This window comes from Cimex lectularius, unplaced genomic scaffold, assembly GCF_000648675.2.
Source record: "Cimex lectularius strain Harlan isolate CLEC.00 unplaced genomic scaffold, Clec_2.1 scaffold86, whole genome shotgun sequence".
NCBI classification, from domain to species: Eukaryota; Metazoa; Arthropoda; class Insecta; order Hemiptera; family Cimicidae; genus Cimex; species Cimex lectularius.
Genome location: NW_019392763.1, coordinates 9486 through 18327, shown reverse-complemented (window position 1 = coordinate 18327; position 8842 = coordinate 9486). Strand labels below are relative to the sequence as shown.

The window sequence follows — 8842 nt, the reverse complement described above, 5'->3', positions numbered from 1 at the left end:
GTCAAACAATTATTTTTGATGTATTCATATCTTCTTATATATAAGCAAAAATTTTTACCCACTAGGGACTTTAAAAAAAATAAATAAAAACTAAAACTAAAAAAAATAATACAAATAAAAATTAATTTTATTTTGTTGTACATGCAGTTATATTCACTTCCTTTTTCTATCTGTCTCTCTCCTTTCTCTCTCACACTCTTTTTCTATCTATTTTTATCTTCTACCTACCTATCTTTCTATCTATTTATTTTCTCTTGTCTAATTAGAAACTCCTCTTCTTTCCTTTGTACATGTTTAGTGTTATGTATTTTTGCATAATGCTTCTCTCTCTCTTTTACTCTTTGTCACTCTACCTCTCTCTCCATCAGTTTATCTAAAGTTTAATCTTCTCGCCATATTCAAAATAAATAAAACCAGACTAAGAGGGTGAGACTGGTAGACCAATTTGAACGAAAATGGTCGAAATGCGTAGTGTTCACTGGATTAAGCATGGAATGAATACACAAAAATTGCCCGTCAAATTTCATACATCTAGCTGTTTTTCTGTATATATAAGAAAATATGTCATAGGTGAATTAGTCCATTTATTCACTCGGAATATTTGTGTCTCGACATCGCGGCCCATTCGAAAAATTAAACCCTAATAGAGAAAAGCTGCTTATGAGGCTGTGAAAGGGCTGAATTATGCTCACCGGCCCGTGGTAGACCGTCTGCATGTTGCCAGGTCGGCGATAGAAAAAACCCTTCCAGGGTGGGGGAAAGAAGAACATCTGCCTATTTGCTAGGAGGCGTTGTGCCACCTTTTCCAGCAGGTTTCACGCTCTGCCTTCCCTGACATCTTTCTCCCATGTTGTTAATTTGATGAGATTATAACTGGAGCGAGATCCATCACGTTGGACCGTCTGAATAAATTTTCTACAATAAATAAACAGATTCGTTTGTATATTGTCGACTGGATGATTTATGGGGCACTACGTGTATTTTCCTTATCGGCCCATTTTTCTTTCATCCAGCAATGATTCTACCAATCTGTATCACTTAAAACCATCATTTCAAAGAGAACTGACTTAAAAAAAGCATAAAAATGTAACTTCACTAGTATATTCTCAAAATTTTAATCAAACAAATCAAAATTTAATGTCGTTTAAATGTGGTTAGTTAAAGGTCATTGGGGATAGAATAGCCATGTGGAAAGTTCGGAAATAATATCGATTGGAAATTACCGAATCATGAGGGCCGAAATCCCTCAAGCTCTATTGGTCCCCGAGGTGGATAATTGCTTGTTATCGCCAGTGACTCACTGACTCGCTATGAATTCCTCACTCCCACAAACCCTCTCCGCCGGGGATTTAATTAAGTTTGAGCCGTGATGAGGGAAGTCGCCTGAAGCAGTAATTTGTAACTTAAGTCCCAACTAAGTGCTCGTGTCTATTATTTTTTTTTTGTCTTCGTTTCCAAATCTTTCGGCCTCGTCATTAGGCGTGAAATCAATCACCGGTGTAGTATAATAACTGTCCTATATTCCACTGATATTCGTTTTGCGACTAGATTATACATAATTCGGTCTATCATTGATCATTGAAGTATTTCAATGGACTAGATAGATCGACTTTTAATTTATTTTGAAAGAAAGAGAAAGAGAAAGAGAGAGAGAGAGAGAGAGAGAGAGAGAGAGAGAGAGAGCATGAGAAAGGATGAGAAAGGGAAGAAAAGAAATATAAAAAATAGGTGGATAGATAGAAGAAGAGAGGAAGAGTGAGAGAGATAGAAAGATTGGGTGATATACATATGTACAAAAAGGGAAAGAGGGATAGAGAGAGGGGAATTGAGAGAGTGATAGGTATATAAATAAATAGACAGACAGACTGATCTATGGATAGATAGATTAATAGATAGATTAGATAGATAGAGAGGTGGAGAGATAGATAGATAAACATATAGATAGATGGATGGAGAGAGAGAGAGAGAGACAGAAAGAGAGAGGGAGAGACAGAGAGATAGTCAGATAGACAGACTGATGGATGGATAGATAGATAGATAGATGGAGAGAGAGAGAGAGAGAGAGAGAGAGAGAGAGAGAGAGAGATAGAGAGAGAGAGAGAGGGAGAGATAGTCAGATAGACAGACTGNGAGAGAGAGAGAGAGAGAGAGAGAGAGAGAGAGAGAGAGAGAGAGAGAGAGAGAGAGAGTGTCAGTGACAGACACAGAGACAGACAGAGTGAGAGGCAGTGACTGAGAAACACAGACAGAGAGACAGGGACAGGGACAGAGACAGAGAAGAAAACGGATAGAGTGAGTATGTTAGAAATTGCAGCGGAATCCGGAATCGAAAATATGGTATGTGACCCATCATTTTTTAATTAGTACTATTATAAACTAATTATCTGATGAATACTACTAAGAAAGAGGAGAAGATAACGTAGCGAGAAGAAAGGGGAGAGGAGAGAGAACTAATATGGGGCTTACAAAACGTGAATTCTTATGTTCTTTCGGGTTCAACTTGAAGTTGATAGAAAGTAGAAAGTATTCTGTAAAGTCAAAGAAGGTCCAATTGACTGGTGCTTGATGTAGGTCGACATTGATGTGTATCACTTTGGTTTATATGTCAAAATTATCTAGGTTGGGCAGACCCGTAGACCGGAAGTGATCAAGCAAATCTCACAAAGTGCAGTATCCTACAGCTTCGCGACTCACCATTTTAAACACAAACACAATTCGACTTCAACAATCCAAAAATATTACACACAGAACAAAACAAACATGAACGTAACTTTTTAGAAATGGTTTACATCAATAGAGATAAACACATCATCAATTACAGAACAGACACATGTAAACTCACCATTAATCAAAAAAAATATAACATATAAAACAATCATCACATTCCACACATCAAACATTTCTACATAGACTAATTTTTCAACAATTTAGATTTCATTTTTCTAATTATCCCCGACTATATAATCATGAAAGGATAATCTGGCCGAATCATTACCCATTTTTTCCCATTGTCGGCTCCTTTCACCTCAAAGAAGCCGACTCCTTATATAAAAATGTCTTGCTATACTGATTTCCTTCCCAACCCCTTTAAAATCCAACGTGTATAAACAGAAAACAGCAATATCTCACTGACACTCTCAACACGTCACGCAGAAAACAAATACTTTGAATGAGTAGAAATATTTGATTGAATATAAAAAATATTTTTTTGCATTGTATAAATTCATTTTTTTCATATCCTACATGTATTTGTTAAATTTAAACAATGTTTGTAAATCCCGGGCCCTGAAGATGATCTCAATAAAGATCGAAACGTTGGCATGATAAAGAAAATGTTTTTCTGAAACCCACGTCACACCAGACAGCATCTCACGATTTCCGAATAAACTTACGTAGTACTAATTAAACTCAAGAGCGTGGAGTTGGTTAACAAGTAAATAAGTTTTATTTTAGGGTTGGAAAAATGACAAAAACTTTCCATTAAGTAATTAAGGACAATTTTTCTTTAGAAGGTTAGACGTTCTTTTGGAATGGAATCCATAAGTCCATATCGGTGCCAGTAGTGCAGAATAAAATTTCTGTTTTCAATAGATATCTAAATGTTTTGTATTTCTATGTTTAATTGAATGTGTGATGTTAAAAATAATGAAAAATTAAAAGAAATAAAATATTGAATCCAAAGTCAATGCCGAACTTTTTCACTTACTGGATGAATCGATTAAAGAACTTGGGCCAATTTGAAATATTTTTATATGAGTAATAATAATAGCAAAATTGTAGGAAAGCTAAATTCGTATGATTAAAGCTATACCTTCTTTTTAAACTGTCTGCTTGATTTAAATTATAATGTAGATAATAGTTATAATTCCGAAGGTATTAGGTTGCACGTTACAGCTCCTGGCATTCGCTCCGTGGGGCTTTTAATGATCCGCCATTAAAGATAAAACTTGCGTAAGTCCTGGGATAATTACACGCCACGGTTTAAGTACAATTACTTTCAAGCCCTGGGCGATTGAACGACGTCCTTTGCGTTTTCCTGTCCCTGCCGCGTTGACCGGTGCGTTGAACCTCGTCACCTTTCACGACCGGACGTCGCCGTTCATTTTGCAATTTTGAGGTTCGATGATGATTTGATGACGGGGGCTTTCTACAAAAAAGCTTCCATCACGTTTTCGAAAGAAATGAGCCTCAACTTAGAATGAATTTAAATAGCGAAACGGTTCGTCCCAGAATACTTACAAAATGATTTTTTTCAAAAAGAACTCGAGGATTGATATGACCTCTGCTTTTAAAATAGAAAAAACTCCACCAACCCTTGTAAAATCTTTCTTAACTACAGTTTAACATCCGTTTATTAAGTTCAGGTCTGTATATTTTGCAAATGATTGCTAATGATTTACATTATTGTCTAAGTTTACAAACGGACTATAAAAAATGTATTACTACATTAATCCATATTTGTTTAGTGGTCATAAGTTACGATTTTAATTATTCCAATTAATTTTGTGTCTAAGGTTTTTAGTTGAGATAAAAAATTAGTGTCGTGAGCAATATTCGAACCCAAGACCTTCAGCTTGGTTAGGCCAACTAGTTAGAGCAGCCGCGTATTGAGCCGAAGATGGTGGGTTCGAAACTCGCTCGTCACACTAATCTCAACCAAAAACCTTAGAAATAAAAGAACAATTCATTCGTTTATTGCTAGGTTAAATTTACTAAACACATACATTTATTTTAGTTTGAAGCAATATTGGCTTATCCTGGTATATTATAAATGCATAATTAATGTTTAATTATTCGGATTAAAATTTCAATACCCCACAAGCGTTTTTTAAAGAGGAATGTAAAATTTCAGATTCGAATTTTTACCTTTCTTGAATCTTCAAATTACAATGCTCTGGGAAAAAATGAAAAATAGTTTAATTATAATATGTATTAAAAAAGATCCTAAATTTAAAATTGCAAGTTTATAGCTTAGTTCATTCTATAATTTGCTACGGTATTTTTTCATGCGGTGGAACCAATAATTGTTATTTAAATCCATTTTTATAACTCAAAATCCTCATTTGAAAATTATTCTTTCTAAACCTTATAGATCCAACTACAATAAACTATCTTATTCAGGTTCTAAAATCTAGACTTTTTTTAAATGTTCTTGTGTGCATCTCTTTAAAAATAAAATTTTGCTGAATCGAACCATGGCATCGAAGAAAAAAAGTAATTACTAACATTTTTATATCCAAAGTAAACACTAACTTTGACAATTAATTAATCTTTATGTAAGGTATTGGTTGAAATGAAAAAGCTAGTTTCACGAGCGGGATTCGAACCCACGACCTTCGGCTAAATATCCGCTGCTCTACCACTTGAGCCATCGTGACTTCGATCCACTCGGACACCAACTTCCCACTTCAACCCACCCTTTCGAATTTTCCCTCCTTTGTGCCATTTTTCAAAAAAGATAAACATAAAGTAATTATTAAGAAATCGTGAGATGCGGTCTGGTGTGATGTAGGTTTCAGAAAAATTTTTCTTTATCGTGCCAACGTTTCGATCTTTATTGAGATCATCTTCAGGGCCTGGGATTTACAAATATTGTTTAAATTTAATAAATACATTTAGGATGTAGAAAAGTGAATTTACACAACGGAAAATATATTTCTTATATTCAATCAAAGTATTTCTACTCACTCAAAGTGTTTGTCTTCTGTGTAATTGTGCCATTCTTGCGTGTCTTGTTGAGAGTGCCAATGAGATTTTGCGGTTTTATGTTTATATAACATAATCATCAAGATTAATACATTAATAAGATAATCATTAAAGAGTAATTAATTGAAAGAAGTTATTTGGACAATTAGACCACGAAATATAATGGACTAATTTTTCATTAAATGTTGTTTTTAGGTTTTTTTACAATCATAAAATTAAATTAAACAAATTTAATCCTCATTATGGTTTCAAAAAATTTATTACTGTAAAAATTGTCTATTTATAATTTAAACTTTTTTATGGTATATTTAGTATCTTTAATTGAATTTATTTTATTTTATTTTGGCATCATTTGATAAATCATTAATTTTTATCTTTTCTTTATTTGAATTTATTGCATTTTATTTTATTTTTGTTTTTCCTTCTTAATTATTTTTATTTTTTCTTTCATTTATTTTGTCTTAGGCACCTTCTAAACTCATTTAATTAATTTTCGTTGATTTCAAAAAATTTATTGCTGTAAAAATTTTAAATTCATAATTTGAACTTTACTTTTGGTACATTTGGCATCACATGGCAATTATTGTATTCCTTAATTTTTATTTTATCTTTATGTAAATCTATTGCTTTTATTTTATTTTTGTTTTTCACTTCATTATATTTATTTTTTCTTTCATTTATTTTGTCTTAGGCACCTTCTAAACCCATTGGATTTAAATAATTTTCATTATGATTTCAAAAAAGTTATTACTGTAAAAATCTGAAATTCATAATTTGAACTTTACTTTTGGTACATTTGTCATCATATGGCAATTACTGTATTCTTTAATTTTTATTTTTTCTTTATGTAAATTTATTGCATTTTATTTTGTTTTCGTTTTTCTCTCTTCATTAATTTTATTTTTTCTTTTATTTATTTTAGACACTTTCAAAACCCATTTGATTTAATTAATTTTCATTATGATTTCAAAAAATTTATTAATGTAAAAATTTTAAATTCTTAATTTGAACTTTACTTTTGGTATATTTGGCATCACATGGAAATTATTGTATTCTTTAATTTTTATTTTATCTTTATGTAAATTTATTACATTTTATTTTATTTTTGTTTTTCTCTTTTCATTACTTTTATTTTTTTAAATTTATTTTGTCTTAGACACCTTCAAAACCCATTTGATTTAATTAATTTTCATTGTGATTTCAAAAAATTTATTACTGTAAAAATTTTCAATTTATAATTTATTTTATTTTTGTTTTGCTCTCTTCATTATGTTTATTTTGTCATTCATTTATTTTGTCTTAGACACCTTCTAAAATCATTTAATTAATTTTCATTATGATTTCAAAAAATTTATTGCTGTAACTATTTTCAATTTATAATATTTTTTGTTTTGCTGTTCATTATTTTTATTTTTTCTTACATTTATTTAGCCTTATAGACCTTGTCATTTTATTTAATTTTTTGGCAATTTTGTTAACTGACATAACTCTTGCCTCCTGTTACAGGGTACTGGTTTTAGGTGGCAGGTGGAAATGTGCAGATTGGTTAAATGACATAATTTTTAGTAATTCTTTATTTTATTCTTAAATTTTTTTGTATATTTATGTTTTATCTTAACGTATTACTGTACTTTTCGCAAATAAAATTCCTATTATTAATATTCTGGTAGCCATTAATTATGGGTCGTCTCTTCCGCCTAAACCGGCGAAATCAAATTAAAATCCACACGAGAGAGGTCGGATACGTAGGAGAGGGCCACCTCGAGTGGTGTAACCCGATTAAATTATTAACCCGTCATCATAACCTTGCCCACCTTTAATCACGATAATAGCCGGTTGTAAACTTGGGACGGACGGGTGCTTAGACCGCTTTATATTAAGCATGGAATACCGACCCGGGCTATCCTTGTACACTTATATAACTTTTTTTAATGCGCTAACAAGATTACCTTAGGCTAAAATCAATAAGCTCAGGCGTCATTTCCCCAACCCTTGTTGGATCTTGAGTAATAATACTGTTTCTATTGCTTTTTTTAATCCAAAATCAGAAGAGTGATATGTACATATTTTTTATATACAACATGGTTTTCCGTGCTTTAAATGAAATCTGTTCAAAAAGAAACTTATGAAGCCTGTCTTATAACGAACTTCTCCTCCTAGGTAGACTGTGGAACGAAATAAAATATCATTCTTTACAGGAAAAAAGGTTTGACTCGGAGACAAAAATCAAAGGGTTAGTGGCTTATAGTTATCCTTTACATCAGTTACCTCCCTGCTCTCTCTTCTTTTACAGTAGAATACGATTATCACATAATTGGTTAAATGCTAAGATGCTAAGGCACATGCCATCTTATCGAGTTGTACTGAATGGAAGAGGAAAGGATCAGCTACTTGCGTTAATCCACAATTAATCTCCCTATCACCCTCAGTCTCTCTCACTCCCTCCCTTTCTCACTATTTCTTTTCTTTTTCATTCCTTTTACTCCGCCCCTCACTATCTCTCTCTTTATTTGTACTCGCTAAGGCGGTACATATCCTAAAATTGGAACGATACAGAGAAGATTAGTATGGCCCTCCACAAGGATGAATCGTGAAGCGATCCACATTTTCTTTAGATGTAAGAGTGGTCCTGGAGGCCAAATCTTGAGTTATGTATAAATAAAACGGAAATCAATCTCTCTCTCTTTCCTTTTGTATTCTTCTTACTCCGCCCTCTCACTCACTCTCTCTTTCTCACTTTTGTTTCATTCCTTTTACTCCGCCCACTCTCTATCTCTCTCTCTCTCTCTTTCTCTCTCTCTCTCTCTCTCTCTCTCTCTCTCTCTCTCATTATAAGCTTGTAGTTTCTTTAATGGTCTTCTAACAAACAAACCTCTCAGCTTGTATCCGGGTGTCCGGGGTACGAAATTTAATGATATTAAATAAAACCGCACTCATTCATCTTCTCTCTCGCACTCTCTCTCTTTCTCTCTCTCTCTCTCTCCCTCCCTTTCTCCTCCACTCTCCAAGAATAGTCGTTGAAATATGTCGTGATTAGTGACCGTTAATCGATATTGATTTAGAAATCGTGAGATGCGGTCTGGTATGATGTAAGTTTCAGAAAAACATTTTCTTTATCGTGCCAACCTTTCGATCT

At 32.9% G+C, this 8842-nt stretch overlaps 1 pseudogene; it reads left to right on the top strand.

Annotated features, from left to right (window-relative positions):
• Positions 1 to 8218: 8218 nt before the first annotated feature.
• LOC112127085 lies at positions 8219 to 8316 on the top strand (annotated as a pseudogene).
• Positions 8317 to 8842: the final 526 nt, after the last annotated feature.